The 19,054-nt window shown below is 44.8% G+C and overlaps 1 protein-coding gene across 3 annotated transcripts in view; it reads left to right on the top strand.

Moving 5' to 3' along the window:
• The first annotated feature begins 418 nt into the window (after positions 1-418).
• DYNC1I1 (dynein cytoplasmic 1 intermediate chain 1) overlaps positions 419-19,054 on the top strand; it is a 340,153-nt gene continuing 321,517 nt past the window's right edge. For 2 of the 3 annotated variants that reach the window (XM_079932590.1, XM_079932587.1), the window contains exon 1: positions 419-688. The gene's annotated coding sequence lies outside the window, so the exon portion shown is untranslated. Of the gene's footprint in view, positions 689-728; positions 966-19,054 lie in introns of those variants that run through there. The other variant, XM_079932589.1, reaches the window with a different exon arrangement.

The following is a 19,054-nucleotide window of genomic DNA, read 5'->3' as shown; positions in this document are numbered from 1 at the left end:
GTCTTTGTGTTTCTCTGTCAGACTTATTTCACTTAGCATATGGAGGATATTTTGCTATCCAGATTTTAAAAAGCTAGGACTTTAAGAAGCAATGTTGTGGAGACAAGCTGAATATATATTTTTTCCTCTGGGAAAAATTAAGGCTAAATCTATAAGTCTTTGTGCGTAACAGATGGATCTGAGCTTTCTCTATTTCTGTTTAAATAACCTAAAGTAGTTGTCAGGGAGTGAAAGTTGTTCCATGTCGGCAGGAGCTCTCACAACACTGAAGCTCTTCCGTTTGTAGCCACTTAGGCGAGTCCTACCGGTGGCACAGGGGTAGACGGATAGACCTCCCCAGGTCCGCTGCTGCCATCAGCCTCTGGGCCGGAGCTACCCCGCTCGTCGCGATCCCGGGTGCGGAGGGCCCTCCCGCGGGAGGAGCGCGGGGCGTGGAGGGCGTGGGCCGGGGGCGGGGCGAGCCGCAGACTGGGAGCTCGCAGGGAGCTGTCAGTGTCAGGCTCCGGAGAGGGAGGAAGTGCTGTAGGTCCCGGAGGAGCGTGAGCCGAGCGGCCGGCGCAGCGTGAGACAGCACATCCTGCGCGCGCCGGGACCGCCGCCCTCGGGAAGCGCACGAGCGCCGCCGCCGCCGGGGAGCCGTGGCCGCGCTCTCGAGCGCAGTTCCGCCGCCGCCGCCGACCGCGTCCAGGTAAACGGGAGGGGGGGGTCGCGCTCCCTGGGCCAGCGCCTCCGCGCCCCTCCTCAACCCTCCCGCCCCCGGGTTGTCGGCTTCTGGAGCCGCTGGGCAGTAGTGCGGCCGCGGCAGCCGCAGCCGGACCTTGGCCTCGGCCCCCTCCCCGGGCTCCTGCATGCTCCGCGGCGCCCGAAAGCGGCCAAACCCCGCCCCCCCCCACCTCCCCCGGCAGCGGCAGCCCCTTGCTGCGGCTCTCCCGGCTGAGCCAGGAGGTGAGGGCAGATGAGAAAGAGTGAGTAGTGGTGTCATCACCTTGTGGGCTGGGAGGGGCGTCCCAGTGCGCCCCGCCTCGGTTTTCTCCTGGGGAGCAGAAGGTTAGCGGCAGTGAAATCCGCACCCCTCAGGGCAACCAGCTGACGGCCCCCGAGGGAGGGGGGAGCTGCAGAGGGAGGGGAATGGATGCTGTTTGAGTACATTTTAAGCTGTCTGCAAAGCTCTTAGATGCTGTTGCTATCCGCCAAGTCGAAGGAAGCGAATATACTTCCAGCAAGGCATTAATTAAACACACGCAAGAAGGTGCCAGTTTCTCTCACTGCTGCAAAAAAAAGTGTGGCTGGGGGATGTGTTTTAGTAAACACCTTCGCGGCCGCGTGCCTCTCCTTCCCCCACTCCCACTACCGCATCGCTCTGGCCTTATAAATCCGTGCGTCGTCATCATAAGGTCAGTGACCCTGGCGACACTGATGGGAACTGAGTGTGCGGGAAGTCTCATGACTTGTAATAAGGATGAACAGAAACCCAGGATCAGGACAGGAAATTACTTAGGAAATTAGAGGCTCAGCAAACTGCAGCAGATGGAATATATTCGTTATCCTGGACTCGCCCGCATCTAGGTAAGGGGCAGAACAAGTAGCCAGCCATTTTCTTGCCTGGAATTCCTTTCAAATGAGCATTGTAGACTTATTGTAGTTCAGGGTTGTGCAAAATTGCTTCTGAATATTCCAGATTAGCAGAAAGCATAACCAACAGTAAGGCATGGTAGCTGCAGAAGACATCATATGGGTAATATTAGCACAGATAGGGGTGACTGCCTCTGTATACATTTTCACTACGGAAATTATAGAGAAACACGTTGATCAGTATTAGTAAATTTGAAATTTGCACTCAGTGCAAGTTTCGGCATGGAAAAAAAGGACCCAAACTCTGCTCTTCTCACTATGTTTCTTAGTAAAATAAAATCGTACATTGCTACCACTAAGTCATCAAATGTTCTCTTCATAGGAGCCAACTCCCAGTCTTTCTTAAGGTTTGAGGATCCAGTGCTCCAAGAGCCATTTCTTTAAAAAATCTTCTAGCATCATCATTGGTATGTTTAATTAATATAGTTGGGGGCCCAATGCAGGCTTTTTTCAGCCTGTGCAGCTCTGGGCCCCATTTTTGGCCCATAACATCTTCCACATCTCTCTTTTTCTTCCCTGTGTCAGGCACTGATGCACCTGCTTCCTCTCTCTTGGACCTCAGGGTTGCTGAGCTCCTGCACAGTGCCCTGGAGGAGAGGGATGGTTCAGCCCCTCCCCACACCCAGCCTTTCCTTCTCTCCTACTAGAAATAAGTCCTGAAGCTTTTTTTGTGTTACAGGTCTATATCATTAGGTACAATCACCGCTAGAGATATGGGCAGAGAAGATAAACTCAACCGACAGAAAAGTGGAGCAGAGTTCTCACAAGTGGTGGTCCCTGGCCCCTAGTTTCTAATGAACTGAGATAGTAAGAAGAAGTCATCAGGCATTTCTCATCATGTTTCATGTCTAAGAGGGGGCTCTATGAACTTTGTTCCCACCCCTCGTACTTCCCCAAAGATTCCTTCCAGAGTCTACATTTAATAAATGAGCCTTTTCCTTGACTCCAGTGCTGAGTCAAGTAATTCTTGGAGATAAAGCCTGGGTGCTGCTCTGTTCATATTCAAAACAACCATGTAGATGAGTCTTGTAAAATACATGCCAAGTTTTTAAACCCAGCCACGTCTCTTAGCACAGACAAATGTGTACAGGCTTCATCAACAGTTACATCAGTGGGCCACTCATCCTCCCTGGTCACCTTGTTTCCTTCTGTCACCTAATAGCATCAAATGTAAAGGTCACACACATGCATTGCAAACTTAAGTATATTCTTTCATCACCTTGTTCTCCCGATACTTTGCCCCATCAAATAAAACAAAGGTTGATAATAATATTCCGAGCACTTTAGCAGTGCTCAGTACACTTCCTAAATGTATTGCACTGCCTTTGCTGAATGTATTACATTACCAATACATTTACTAAAATGTACTGAGCACTTGACCAGGCATTGCACTTTAAACTACTTCTCATGTATTAACTTCTTTAATCCTCACAAAAACCTGATGAGGTAGATATTATTCGTAATCCTATTTGACAGGCAAGGAAACTAAGACACGAGGATGTCAAGTAACTTTCTGAAAATTGCTCGGCTAATAAGTTGTAGAGCCAGGGTTTGAACCTGGGCAATCTGCCTGTACTCTTCTATAGGACAGTGTATATTGGTTAATTTTCATATATTGAATACCAGGCTCTTATGTTATCTCATTTCAATCCCTATATTAATCTTATGAAGTAGACATTATTATCCATATTTTACATATGATGAAAAACTGAGTTAAGTGATATACTTAATACATAGCAGAGGTAGGATTCAAATCAGGTCTGACTCTAAAACCAGTAGTCATCCATTTTAGCTAGCGTTCCCTATGAGAAACGAAAAAGCTGAGCTTGTCTGTTTCTTTTGGGTGTGTTGCCCATTTTCCTTGTGAGCCATTGCAGTTTCTTTGAAGCCTTAAGTGTAGCCATACTTTTTTGCCAGTTGATTGGTAGGCGTGGATGATACGGCAAAACCAGAGTAGGACCATAGCTCTTTTGAAGTCAGATATTGCCTTCGTTCTGTCTCCTTAATGAAACTAGTAATTCCCCATAATACTTTGTGGATCTCAAATACCATGTAAATAGTTGTTCCACTGATCAGGGATCCCTTTTACTAGAAACTGTTGCGTCTTCTACATTCCCTAGAAAATGTGAGAAAGTATGTTCTTTTGGGGACTTTGCTGGGACCGTGAACTTCTAGGGTTCACTTCTTTTGAGAATTAACTAAAGTTAACTCCACTCTCTTTACTCTGAAATTTATAAACCATTGCCCAGGTCCGTGTAAAAAATGAGTCCTCTTGACTGGGAGCTCTTCGTTGGTACCCAGTACTTGTTTCGTTTGCTTCTCTTTAGGAAGCCTGGCACCAGGCTGTCAGCGTGAAGCTTACACTGTAACATAGACGCCACTACCCAGGTGCCAGCTGAGGAGCCACATGTTTATAAAGCATCTCCTGAGTCTTTGTTTAGAGGAGTCTTCTTTTTTTTTTGCGGTACGTGGGCCTCTCACCGCTGTGGCCTCTCCCGTTGCGGAGCACAGGCTCCGGACCCGCAGGCCCAGTGGCCATGGCTCACGGGCCCAGCCGCTCCGCGGCATGTGGGATCCTCCCGGACCGGGGCACGAACCCACGTCCCCTGCATCGGCAGGCGGACTCCCAACCACTGCGCCACCAGGGAAGCACTAGAGGGGTCTTCTTAAGCAGGAGTCATAGGCACCATGGAGGGCAGGCATATGAGAGTTTTCAGGTGGTCATCGAACCCGATATAATTGATGCAAAATTTTATGCATTTGTGCTAAATGCAGCTTTCTAGGGAAAGACTGGGTATTTGTGACTAAAAAGAGATTAAGAACCACTGGTTCAAGTGCACTGTTTAGGAAGGGGGAAGAGCAGAGGCCATTCTGCTGAAATGCGTTGGAAACAAGGCAAACTATCCTGTTAGAACCAGCCAAGAAAAAATGTTCTTGGCTATCAGGACATTGCTGGTATTTCGCTACAGAGGCATGCTAGAGTGCCCAGGTCCAAGTACAACATATACTCATGCATGCTGCAACCAGGTGAGGTCTCGAGGACCTCAGGCAGCCCTAGCACTGCTCGCCATTCACTAGGCACTTACCCTTTTCACACTTAGGGTTCATCGAATCTTCCCAACATCCCTGTAAGGCTGACATTTTTATCTGCATTTGACAAACAAGGAATCAGATGATTGGAAACATTAAGCCACTCGGTCAAGGCCACATGAGGCCAGTTAGTAGAAGGGCTGGGTTTCAAATGTAGGTTGGCCAGAGTCCAAAGCCTGTTTATTCTCTTCCCGACATATTTCATTGTTTCTCTATGTGGGACGCCAAAAAGTACTGTTTAGTGTAGCTTTTTATTGTGGCAGGACAGAGTTCCTCAAGAACACTCTCCCATGCTGATAGGAAAAGCCTAAATGTGTTATCAAACGGGAACAAGAAAATTAGACATTTCTCAGCGTGGCAGAGGATAAGCGGGCCCTGCTTTCCCTTGAGGTGTGTGCTCATGCCCCACACATCTGATTCTCAGGTGTGCCCAGGTATCTTGCTGAGCAGCAAATGCATAGCAGTCTGCACCCAAGCCCAGAGAATTGATTGGTTGGTTTTGCCGGGGTAGCTGCAAGACGTTATTCGTTGCAAAAATGAACTTACTTCAGAGCTGAGTTGTAAGCTGTGCGGTGTTCTGGGGCTTACTTGATATAGTGGCTGCGTCGTGATCTGGAACACTAACTTGGTACTTAGTCCTGGGGGGACCTCTTTTTACCAGATGACCTACGTGTCCTTTAGTTTTCGGTTCGTGTCAATCCGGCGATCCATTTTTGGGTACAGACCAGCTAATGCCATCAGTGTGGCAAACACATAAAGCAGAAATTTATGTTAGAGTCAAGAGCATTCTTTATAATAAAAATGAGTCTCAGGCACTGTAGAGGATGGCTGCCTTTGATCAGCAGATTGGCCTGGGAACAGACACCAGGGTGCTTCATTATGCTTCAAGCTTTTTTCTCTCCTGTAGCCTCTGAAGGTTTTTAAAAAGTTTACTGCTCCCTCACCCCCACACATTTTAGGTTGGTATCTAACATTTTTATTGTTAGTTTAAAGAATCACAATGAATGTAATTTCCATAATATTGTAAACTTTGACATTTAAAAATAAAACGATGACATCATTCTTTGAATCCAAATTAAAATCTAAGTGCTATACCAACCTCTGTTTAAAAAGTACCTGAAGAAGCTCTTCAACAAAAGGGTATTTTTATACCCTGTGGTCAAGCATCACAGTAAGATTTGGGTTTCCTTTTTTTTTTCCCCTGGTAATGGAGGTGGGAAAGGAGGCCCTGAATGATCGTACAACCACAGGTGTGTTCTCTGGTTGGTCAGTTTTTGGAAAGCCTACAGACAGAAGTTCTGGATCTCGAAATTACGATGTTATTAGCTCATAACAACATTCCTGCATGCTCTTTAGAAAGCCTCATGGATGCCAGCGGCACACAATGCCAGTTTGAAGAGCACATATGTATCTAGCACAGGTGCTGTGTGTTACAGGTCACTGCGGGGCCAGTGCCGGGAGTCGGGTCCATGGCCTTCGTCCGTGTGGCTCAAACTCAAGGTGGCAGGGCCAGAAAGAACAGCAGAGCCACTGGTCCCATCTCTTGCCCTCGGGCAGGTGACTGTATGCATAGTTGTCTTTCTTCTGTTTAGGGATTTACAGGAAGAGATCTGTCCATTCCAGTGTTTTTAGATCACTGGTTCTCAGCCAGGAGTGATTGTCCTTCCCAGGGGACGTTTGGCAATGTCTGGAGACATTTTTGGTTATCGCATTTGGGGAGAGAGGGTGGCTGTAGGCATCTGTAGTGGGAAGGATCAGGGTGCCGCTGGACAGCTTACAATGCACAGAACAGCCCAGGTTAAGAAGCCCTGCTTTAGATGTTCTGGTTTTCTATTGAAATCTTCCCTGCTGTAATTTAAGTCCATTTCTTTGGTCTTCTACAAGATAAGAAGAGCATAACACTTAAAAGGCAGCATAAGGGAAAGGAAAGAAAAAGCCTGCTATTCCACTGACTGCCTGTGTGAGCCTCAGTTTCTTCATCTGTGAAATGGGGATAACAATACTTGGCTTGCAAAATTATTGTAAGGATTGCAGATAATGAGAGTACTGGGTCCAATATGTGGTACATGCTCAATGCGTGGAAGATACTTTTTATTATTCAACAGCCATGATCTCACTCTCTAGCCTTCTCTTCTCAGGGACTTGTGTGATCTTGCCCTGCTTTGAACCAAAGGTATGCTTTTAACAAGTGAATTATGCTATGTACCTGCCTCCTTCCACTTCAAGACACTGGGCTCCCTGAGGCATCCTTTGTATCTTTCAGCAGAGGGTCTTCCACGTGGTAGATCTCAACGAGCTTTGTTGACCTGAAATATTAGCCAGAATAAATCCCACTTAATTTTCCTTTTATTATAAGATTTAATTCTTTCCCCCGTGGATTATTTTAGTGTGTTCAGTAAAACATTCACTTCCTTAAATGTAGCCGCAATTGCACGTCTGGGCCCAATATGGACGTGGGCTTGGTAATGCCTAGAATTCTGGAAGCCTTGCCTTCCTGAATCAGGATCACATTGAACATTTCTGCTGGGGGCAGGGCAGTCTTGAGGAAAATAATCTTTCATTCTAGAAGTGACTTGTAGGATGGTTTGAGTCTTGTGTTTTCCTTTAGGAGTCCCTTGGTCTGATTCTTTTGATCTGGCTTTGATCTGACACTCTGAGCAGGGCAGTACTTGGGTTCCTTTCTGGGAGGGGGAGGGGAAATTTTGATACATTTGTCAGATTTCTATTTTATGCTAATATCTAGAGTGAAACCAAGAGTAACACATGTATTTTAAATAGCTCTAATGAATAAATGATGACAATATTTTATATCCTTTGCCTATGGTTTCCCTTGTAGGGTACGATTTTCCCGCTCTAACTTGAAATAGTACCCATTTCTTTGTTTGACAAGCTGGAGGTTTTAGTAATTGAAACGGAATGAAGTTCTCTCCTTTTGAAAGTAGTTTAGATCCTGTTGTACACATATGTAAGCCTTTAAAAGTTGATCGAGTTGTTGAATGTTATAGTGGGCCCATGTGGAGAGGATGATCATGGGATTCTGTCTCAGAATCAGCTTGTGGGATTTTAGTCGTTGCTGGGTTTGGGTGGCTGAAAGGGTAGAAGGCCCTGTGGGGAATGTGTGTTTTGACAGTGTCCCCTTTTAAAATGAAGCGTGTCTCCTGTTTCACCATCCCCCCCATTAGTATCAAAATAGCAAGGGGTTGTGGGAATTGGTGTGTATTTTGTGGGAGAAAGAATAACAGAAAACTTCTCTGCTTGTTTCCTTGAAAAGTGTGACTTTGTTCACTTTCAGAAGGTATAGGTTACCACTGGCTCCGAAAGAGGATCCTCTGTCTTTGAATGTTTTCAGGCTCAGAGGAAAGTGAGAGTCTATTTACCTAAGTTAAAATGCCAAACTAAATCTCCCAATGCAAATATGGACCACCCAGGGACTTTGTAAAGGCCAGGTTTGAGGTTTTGAATACAGATTTTCCTGCTTCCTCTTTTAAGCTTTTTAATATTTTTCGAATGCTGCTGAAAAGTAATTGGCATATCAAGCAAGGATGAAATCTTATATCTTTTGCCATGAACTTTAAAGGGGGGAATTGTACTCATTTCCTTTGAGAGCCCTTTGTTTTTCAAAATAAAGAAATATGAATTACTAAAATTTGAAGGCCAAGTTGTAGATTTCAGTTTAAAGTAGATAGAAAAGTTGGGTTACAAAACAGTTATAGGAGAGGAGAAGGATACTCTCTTCAAATGTTCCCTTTCCCAAGTACATTGTGCCTAGACAGAGCCATTTACCTCAGTAAACTGGGTAGAACTTTGCTTTGGGAGATGGGCGAGGGTATTGGAAACATCACCTCAGTTAGAAAACAAAATTCAACTGAGTAAATTTTAAAAATCTTATTGGGGGCTTCCCTGGTGGCACAGTGGTTGAGAGTCCTCCTGCCGATGCAGGGGACACGGGTTCGTGCCCCGGTCCGGGAGGATCCCACATGCCGCAGAGCGGCTGGGCCCGTGAGCCATGGCCGCTGAGCCTGCGTGTCCGGAGCCTGTGCTCCGCAACGGCAGAGACCTCAACAGTGAGAGACCCGTGAACCGCAAAAAAAAAAAAAAAAAAAATCATATTGGGTTTTTTTCAGCAAAATATGAATTGGGTAGCATCCCATCTAGCAGATAGAAAGGAGCTCTGAAGAGCTTTACAAAATGAAAGACCGCTGTAGGCAGAAGGGAGCAAGACAAGGAAGTTACTAGGGAAAGAGTGGATTGTTTGTGGCAAGGTCACGTTCCTTTAGGGGATGGCAGGGTCTGTGAGGCAGGTTACCTGCTTAGTGCTGATCAGTAATTCCGGATACACCAGTTTAAGTCTCTACACCCAGGAGAGGTTGAAACTGTAATTAAGTGAGGTATTAAGACTCAGTGTGGTGATGTGGGTTAGCACAAGTGACTCTGTTTGGGGCCTGTTGTCTCTCTCTCTCTCTCTCTCTCTCTTTTTTAATAACAATTCCTGCCTTTTGATCAGACTCTTAGCTTTACTGAGAGATGTGATCAAAATTTAAGGCATTAGCACCACTCCCAGCTACCGCTCTGAAGTTCTCATGTTTTGTTTTTACTCATCCTCTCTGTGGTATTCACAGGTCACAAGTTCAAGTTCACATTTTTTACATCGGTCATTTTCTTTGCTTCTTTTCTGAAATTCCAGTCTTAAGAGAAATCATTTGCTTGGTGGTTGGCTGCTGCGAACATGCATTTAAAGCTTTTGTGAGAATGCGTCGTGCCGGGGAGATTACTATGATTATTATACACAGGACGATTCCCAATGTCTGGAGTGCACTTCGGAGCCATGGTCCTCAAGACCCAACTGATCAAAATCTGTTAAGTCAAAGAAAGACCCCATTGAAGTAGTCACTTTCTTAAGCCAACTGACTTGCTCAGTGATCTTGTATAGCTGAGTTTCAACTTCCCCAGAAGTGTGAATACGGGTACAACAGGTGGTGGTGACCATAGCACAGACACCTAGTTCAGCTAAAAGACAATCAAGGGCTATCCTATTATCAGGACCAACCTTGGCCAGAGAGTCTAAGGATTTTTCTTGGGCAGCTCTTGCTTTAGAGGTGGATTCTGCAATGTTTTCAGGAGTCAAGGAGAGATTCTTAATCATAGCTTCATTTGTACTCACTCTGAACCAGGGAAGTAGGGACCTGCCAACAGAAGCAAATCCAGAATCATGAGCACCTTCTGGTAGGTCTTTTCTAACTCAATGATGTAAATTCAGGAGAGGTGACCAATGAGCTGTGTCAGCCTGTGAACAGTTAGGGGCACAGTTAGGTTACCTAAGAGGTATCGCCCAGTTATATGCCAGCCATCCAGACACTCGTAGGCCCAAGGAGAATAATAACCACTACAGACAAAGGTAAATCCTGAGGGGACACAAAGCGCTTCCGCTAACGTGGCACTGTCGATGAATTCATTCGAAGGGATTGTTGCATTTACCCATTCAAGACAAGGGTCAGTTAGGTTTCCAGTGCATTTGGGAGGTAAATCTCCTAACCTGAAATAAAAAGTTGCTCTAAATTCCTTGCAAAAATGGGTGCTGCTGGTGAGATCTTTTCATCATTGGGGGAAGATCTGATTTAGATCATCATAAGAATGTGAGTGTGCAAATGTACTACAGTTTGTGTAGGTGTTTATGCCTAATTGGTCAAGTAGAGTTATCAGTGGAGAAAGTTAAAACAAGCACTGGCTATAAAAGTTGGACTCTGTAAGTGCCTTCTAAGGGGAGTCAGTTATAGTTTGTGGTGACGTTGGGAATAGAAGAATAATTGGTCACAGGGAGGACTAGGGGGTCTCTAGCATCATGGACAGATCAGAGATTTTGATGACAAATGCAACGGTCTGAAAGATTATCCCCCTTCACAATGGCCCGGAAGATAACAGATGGTGGCGTTATCTTTCCAGGCCAATGCCAGAGTGAAGGAAAGACAGGGAAGAAGAAAGGGGTATGAAGGCTTGATCTGGTGTTTGGTAGAAGCAGTCTATCTTGATGTTGGCTACTTCTCTTCCTAGTCAGTTTGGTTTGCAGGTCTCCAGTGTTTGTACAGGACCAGATATCAGGTGGAGCCTTCTTAAGCTTTGAGATATGTACCCAGGGATCAGTGCCTTTTAGTTTTGCAGTGGTGTCAGCAGTCAGGAGCACTTGGTAAAATCCCTTCCAGCTGAGTTCAAGAGCTGTCTTCCTCTGATGATGTTTCCAGAATACCCAGTCACCAGGCTCCATACTGTGGCCAACAGGATCCTTTGAATTGGGATCTGGGAGAGCTTTTTTTTAATCTGTTGGTGATAAGGTTCAGCAGAAGACATTAAAGACTTACAATAGCTGGTCATGTTAATGTGATATAACAAGGAAGCAACAGAAAATTTGTACACAGTAGACACTGGCCTGCTGGTGACTATGTCACGCGCAGTAAGTTTATGTTTCCCAAAAGGGGTACTGCGAATAGTCAGCAAAACCAGAGTCAATACCTGAGGCCAAGGGACTCTAACAATTTGAGCAAGTTTGGAGGTTTTGAATTTGAGGATCCATTACTTCTCTCATCCTTGCCTGATGATTGAGCGTTATAGGGACAGTGACTATTTCAAGAAGTTTACAAGGTTTTGTTAAAGCTTATATGATTTGTCCAGTGAAGTGGTTACCCCAGTTGCTGAAGATTGTGGAAGGTACACCTCACGTGGGAAACACGGTTTCTAACAGTTTCTTTGCCACTGTGAAGGCATCGGCTTTGCAGCAGGGGAAGGCTTCAATCCATCCAGAAAACACACACACAGTAAGAAGAACATATTGATAACTCATGCTAGGTGGCAGATGAATGAAGTCCAGCTGCAGGTGTTCAGAGGGTCCAGAGGGAGGAGGTTTGTGGCCTCTGGGAACAGACATAGTTTTTTCAGGATTATGGACCTGACAGGTCAGACACTGGTGGTAAACTGTTTTCATAATTTTATAGAAGGCCCTCCACCAGTGTTTATTCCTGATTTCAGTCATCTTACTTGCACCATGGTGGGTGAAGGAATGCAAAAACCGAAAAATGGGGTTTGCCAGGGAGTCAGGAAGAGCCAGGCACCATCTGGGTTTCCTGTAGCCCTGACCGGTCATTGAATTTACAACCATTGTTTGCCCATCGTGATTTCTCTGACTCAGAAGCAGGCTGTTGCCTGTTGCAAGGATGTCGGGGTGGCAAAAGTCTGGAACAAGGGCTCTTTTTTTTTTTTTTTTTAATTTATCTATTTATTTTGGCTGCGTTGCGTCTTCGTTGCTGTGCACAGGCTTTCTCTAGTTGTGGTGAACTGGGGCTACTCTTCGTTGCGGCGTGCGGGCTTCTCATTGTGATGGCTTCTCCTTGACAGGACGTGGTGTCACGAAATGGGATGTTATTACCTCGAGGTCTTGGGGCTCACCTTCTTCAGGTGGGGGTAGTAACGTAGCAGGATTAAGGACCTTATAATGTTTAGATGCAATTTAGGTGGTGAAAGCAGAAGGATCTCATAGGAGGTTAGTCTCTTTGCAGAGAAATGTTGAGTCAATTCAGAATTAAGAAGACCTTGGACGATATGTGGAGTTTGTAAATAAATGTCATTTCCTAGGGTTAAATCTGCTGAGGCTTCTGCTAACTTTGCAGCTACAGCCTTAGGAAGTTGGGATAGGTACAAGCAACTGCATCAGATTGTGTGCTGTGATAAACACTAGGCCTGTGCTTACCGTGTTCTTGTGTGAGCATTCTCCAGGGGTTGGTTCTCTCTCTCATGTACAAATAAGTTGGGTGGCCCTGGGGCAGGCGGTTCTTGCAGCACTTGCTTTAGTTTGATAAAGGCCTGCTCATGTTTATCTTCCCCAGGAAATGGTTCAGGGACTGAGTTTTTAGTGAGTTCCTAGAGCAGGAAAGCCACGAGAGAAAAATTAGGAACCCATAGTCTGCAATAACCAGCCAGGCCTAGGAATCCACAAAGTTGTCACTTAGGTGTTGGCCTAGGGAATTCTTGGATTAGCTTAATTCTTTTTGGAGACAGCTGGATTCCTTCAGCGCTTAGATCATGACCTAGGTAATGAGTAGTGTCTAGAGATAATTGTAATTTTTCCTTGGAGACTTTATGTCCTTTTTTAGCTAACTGTTGTAGCAAGTAAGTGGAATTCTTTATGGATGCCTCTTTGGTAACTGAATATAGCAAAAGGTCATCTATATTCTTACTGTAGAAGGGTCGATTTCCTAGGAACCTGGAGGGTACATAAATTTTGGTGGAGCACTTGGGAAACATCAGAAGGGGCCTCAGTGAACCCTTGAGGCATGCCTGTCCAGGTATATTGTTGACTGTTCCAAGTAAAGATGCATAGATAGTGGCTGTTGGGGTCCCCAGGGATGCTGAAGAAGACAAAGCTCCACAACGGTGAACCATCTTGAGTCTGATGGAACTTGTGACAAAGGATTTTGGGGAATGGAACAGCTGGAAAATGGGGAATGTCGTTAATAGCTTTCAAGTCCTGGACAGATCGCCATCCCACCCATTAGGTTTTGGGACTGATAAGACCAGGTGTTACAGGGGCTGGTACAGGGAATGGTTAGCCCCTGTGTGAATTGGTCTTCTGTTATTGGTACGAAGCCTTGTGTGGTCTTAGGTTTTAATGGATATTGAGGCAGTTTAGGAAGAGGTTTAGTTATGTTTCTCCGAATTTTTATAGGCTCTGCACTTCTTATTCTCCCAGTGTCAGTGTTAGAGGTAGCCCACATATTTTCAGGCACCTCGATTAAGTTAGAGGTCTTTTGCTGGAATTCCTCCTCTTCTGTATCAAGGACAGATTGTAAAGAACATAAAAGATCAGGTTCCGGTTGGTCAGGACATTCTAAGGTGAGGTCTCTATGAGAAGCAAAATTTATTATTAGCCCTTTTAATTTAGAAAGGAGATTGCTACCTAATAGATTGACTACAACTGTATCACATAGCAAAAAGGAATGTTTTTCAGTGAAAGGTCCCAGAGTCATTTGTACTGATTGAGATAGAATTTTATTAGATACCCACTGTGGAAACTTCTTTTTCACTCCAAAACATTTGTTGTCCTCTGGGGTTTAAAGTAGAGAGTGTAGCTCTGGTATCTATCACAATTTGGCAAGGTTTCCCATTAAATTTTAATTTCCCCGTGGCTATGTAAAGGAATTACTGGTGGCAGTTTACCAGAGAATCTGTCGGAGTCCTGTCAACTCTTGGAGGGGGCCCATATGAGGGCCCTGCTTTGGGGGAAGATATGAGAGAATTTAAGTTGATGTTGAAGAATTTTTACAGGATCAGTGAGAGCAATCTTTTTTCCAGTACCCCAGTTGATTACAATTGAGACATGGATCCCTAGGCCAATGTTTTGATGATGGACCCTCTTGGAGGGTGCAGTGTGGGAGGCCCAGGTATTATTTTAGGTCTCTGGCCTTGGAACTATTGTAGTTGTAAAGGCTAATAGTTTGGCAGACTTTTGTTTACGGTCTTATTCCAAAGTCCTTTCAAAGTGCTCAGCAGTGGTCATGAGTTCAGTCAAACCAGTGGCCTCCTGTCCTATTTTCTGCCTTTTTATCAATCTGCTAATCTCAGGAGATAATCCATTTACAAGTTGGGCAACTAGAGCAGGTTGGGTGACATCATATATTGTATGGAACCCAGGATGCCTTAGGAAGAGAGCTTCCAGTTGGGTTTTGAAGTCGGCCACAGATTCATTTTTTGTTTGCATGTTTGAATAACAGGCCAATCATTGCGGGCAAGGAAGACTCTAGGACTGGCTATTAGAAGATCAGCTGCATTTTGCAAGCTTTTTCTGCTCCGTAAGGGGACCATGATGAAGATCGAGGATCTCAAATATCATCAGTAGGGTTACGCCATCCTGCTTCTCACATACAATTTTGGGCTTCACCAGGTCCTACCAGCATGTGCACGAGCTGATGAAGATCTGGCAGCCCCAGATCATAGGCTCCAATGTGGACTCTAAATACTTCAGAAAACTTTTGGGGATCCTCGTGGGTTTAGGAAATTCTTTAATTATGGTCCTTAGCTTGGTCTTTGTCCGAGGAGTGAAAGATACCTGGGGAGGATCTCCTGCAGCCTTGGATGGGTGGTTTATTTTAAAAGGTGACTGTCCAGGGTGGAAAGGCAGTTTAGATAGAGAATTAGAGAGCATGAACGCTCAGGTAAAGGTGGATAGAGGGGAGCGGTGGGAGTTGCGTGTCTTACTGTCTTTTAGGTACCTCTTGCATCTTTTAAAATTTTTAATTAGCCTTTTGCAATGAATTTTTTAATGATGCTGTTTTGGAATCTTGAAGCTTTTTGGAAGCTTCTGCATACCAATTGAAATAGGTATCCCATTCTGTTTGTTGATTTGGGAACTCTTGCTTTCAAATGTACTTCTTAAATGAACAGTCAATCTAATTGGAACATTTCCTATCATGGCCATTGTAATTCTAGGTTGTTTTTAGTAAGATTTTGCAATTTTTGTAGATATATACAGTTTCCAGGACTATAGTTCTTAGAGAAAGTGAGCAGGTGTGCCAGAAGGTGGCATGCTCAACTCTGGCACTTAAAGATCCCCCCCCCCCTTTTTTTTAAACTAGTTAGGTCTTGGGTCTCTCTGAGCCAAATTAATACCTAAGAGGGATGTGCTGGTAGACCGGGGATTGTGTGGTGTTTTACAATGTACCTTGTTGGATGAAAATTTTCTTGGGTTTAGTGGGTGACCTAGTGTCAGTCTAGCCATTCTGTGACCAACTTATCTAGCACAGGAGTCTTAGAGTAAGGGAGCACTCTAACAGCTTTTACGTTCTCAATCCAGGCCCACCAGTTTTGCACCTTTTGGCTTCTGAGATTCCATTAGCAATAGCCTCTGTCTGTATAAACGAGATAAACAAACGTGCGCATTAGCACACCAGCAGCACCAAAGACATGTTCCTGTGGACTGGCCTTGTGTGTACCACCAGCAATTCTCAGTGTGATACTGGAGACTGGGGAAAGGACTGAATCAGCAGACCCCAACAGATAGTGACTGCGGACTAGGATTCCAAATAAATGAGGAATTGCAGACTGAATCACCAGCAGTTCCCAACATGGAACTAGGGATTTTAGTCAAATAGGGAAATGTGGATTGAAGCAAGGGTAGGGACTTTGGTTCCAGACGGAACTGTCTGCCAGCTGAAGGTGACCGGCTAAGCCCTGGACTGGAAAGTCAGTTAGATTGGGACCTCTGCACAAAGACAGCAGAGCTGAGAACTGAGAGGAACTTACAGCCCTCAGAGATGATGAGAAACAAGAGAATTCAGAGGATTTGTGGGTACCATGCCTGTGTTTCTCATCATCCCTGAAGCTGTGAAAAGTTTCTTTTGAATCCCACTGCCGCCACCAAGTCTGTTAAAAAAGAAAATTCAACTGAGTAAATTTTAAAGATCTTATTGGCTTTATTCAACAATTCATGCATCAGGCTGCATCCCACTTACCTCACTAGTGCCGATCAGGTAATTCCAGATTGACTAGTTTCAGATTCTGCTCCTGGGAGGGATTGAAACTTTAATTAAGTTAGGTATCAAGTTTTGGTTTGGTGACATAGACTTAGCACAGGTGACTCAATTTTGGGCTTGTTGTCTCTTTTTTTTTAACACCCCTTGACAATGTCAACCCCACCATTGCCTTCCTAAACACTGGGAAGGTAGATCTGGGCAGCAAGTGGAAAAGAATATTTTGTAAACTCTTTGGGGAAAATTCAGAATGAAAGTTACTTTAACCAGGACACGTGTTCTGACAACCATATGTTTAATAATGACAGTGCTTTCTTAGTCTTTACACCTGTTAAAGAAAAATTTATTCATAATACTTGTTAAAGAAATGGTAAGGCAGGCTTTATTCAGGGGGACTATGTGTCGTGATAGATATTAGGACCACTGCAATGGGGTTTTGCAACAGGGAGAAAGATTGTGCTCAACTCTGAATACAAGGACAGTTGGGAATTTATAGCCAAGTAGCCGGGTGGGGATCAGTGGATGGAAAGTTATTAAGAGGAAACATCAGGGATAAGGGCAGGGATTCAGGCTAAACGAACCTAATAGGATTCTTGATAAAGGCAGGCCAAGGTGATCAGCTATCACTTGGGAGGTGGTGGCGTGTGAGGAATCCCATCAGATATCAATCAGGTGCTGGTGTTCAGATATCGCGGGGGAGGGATTCTGGCTAAACTGACTTCTCAGGACTCTTGCTAAAATTGGGCTCTTGAGAACATGCCCACAGACTGGGCCTAGTTGAAAACCGCTCGGAGGAACCTGTCTAGGCTTTGCTCAAGGACAGAGTCTAGTCTTTGTGACACCCTTTTCAGAGGGCAGTCCCCAGCAGGCTTGGGTGGGGGGTGGTAAAGGAGGGTACTGGAAGCTGTCAACACCAAATCAAGGAAGGTGAAAAGTAACCAGAATGCTGGATCATTGGAGTGTGTTGGGGCCATGGGAGTGCACTGATAGGGTTAGGCTGCATCATGATTCAATAAAAAACAACTCCCAAACCTGAGCGGAGGAGCACGAGGAAAGATTTTTCTCACTCGTGTTACATGTCTAGTGTGGGTCAGTAAGGGGCCCTGGTGACCACGTTCACTCAGAGACTTACGCTGAGAGAGGTTTCACTTGGTAAGTGTGCCCTAGTCCCTCACGTTTCATTAGCCAGAGCAGATCAGATGGCTGTCCTTGACTGCACAGGGGTTGTTAAGCCTGGTCCTGGAGGAGCGGAATAGGAATGTTTGTAATTAATCCGAATGACTGGAAGGGAGGGGCTTGCCTGAGTTCTGCCTACTCGTGCTGCTGACCACACCCCTAGGCAGCTCGCCGAGATACAATCACATGTGTAGTGGTTGCAACACGCAACTTCAGTAGCACCTGAAAGAATGCCCGTTTAGACTATAAAGTGCATTTGAATGGTTTCAGCATCATCAGTGATAACAGGGTCCTGGAATCAGTGGGCTTAGAAGTCTAGATTTTATGATAACGCATAAAATAAATATGTGTAGGGGTGAAATGTATCTTCCTTCAGTAGTTTTTCAATTCTAGTCTGGAACATTCTTTAGTACTTAGGGAGGGGCAACCATGAGCCAGACTTGGTGCTTCGTAGGCACGTGAAGATGAGCAAGGTATAGACCTAAGGGGCTGATGTCTAATCCGAGAAAAATAGGAAAGTTTAATATCCGTAACATAGGGTTTTATGTCATCACATATATCACATGGTTATTGTATAAGGTAAAATGTGGTAAATACCTAATAGAAGTATAACAGTGTAATGGAGGTTCAGACAAGGGAAGTTGTTAATAATTAAGTGAATAATCACTTCTTTGAATGTGTAGGCTGACCAGACATCAGTGTTAACCAGGCAAAACCATGAGTATTAATGTGTTATCTTCATTCTTCCTCTTTTGTTCTTGGGCCTGGTTTGATCCCAAACAAATTGTAACAGTGATTAAGAGCTAGTACGAGAGCGTGACCTCTGGGGCCAAGGTTCAAATCCCGGTGTCACTGCTTACTAGCTGCGTGACCTTGACAAGTTACTTTGCCTCCCTGTTCCTCATTTTCTTCATTTGTGCAGCAGGACTGGTAATAACAGTGCCTACTTCCTAGTGTTGTGGTGAGATTGGAAAGAATAAATACTACTTAATTTTACATTTCTTATAGGGTTTAAATACTTCCCCCTGGATCATTTTGGTGCATTTAGTACAAACACTGACTTCCTGAAATGTGTCACTTGTTGAGTGTCTGGGCCCAGAATGAATGTGTGCTTGATAATTCCTAGGATTCTGGAAGTCTTACCTTCCTGAGTCCGGATCACGTTGAGCATTTCTTTCTGTGCTCAATAGATCAGGGTGAGTACGGTGTAAGGGCCAGATGGTCAGTTAGCATTTTCCTGGCCTGTGAGGCAACCTTAGTCCAGAGACCTGTAGAGTATCAAGTTGGCCTCTATTCTTTTTTTTTTTTTTAATCAGTAACTTGTTCTTTTTATTTCTGGATAGTGTTCCAAGTATGAACATACCACATTTTGTTTATCCATTCTCCTATTGATGGACATTTGCCTTGTTTTCTGTTTGGGGCTACTATGTTCATGTGAGTTTTTAATTAATTACTCTCACGTGCCTATTTTAATTCTCTATTTAAATGAACTTTAACGAAAGTCACCCTCCATGGGTCACAGCATGATGAGAGAGGAAGAGGTACCAGCTGACCTTGACGGTCCTTTCAGCCCTGAGGTCCTCTAACTCAGCCTCGTCTCTAAGAGCTGCTATCGAGCACCTACCTGCACATGGGTTATGACAGCG

This window comes from Stenella coeruleoalba, assembly GCF_951394435.1.
Source record: "Stenella coeruleoalba genome assembly, chromosome: 9".
Taxonomy (NCBI): domain Eukaryota; kingdom Metazoa; phylum Chordata; class Mammalia; order Artiodactyla; family Delphinidae; genus Stenella; species Stenella coeruleoalba.
The sequence above is the reverse complement of the archived record's forward strand: the minus strand, read 5'-3'. Positions and strand labels throughout refer to the sequence as shown.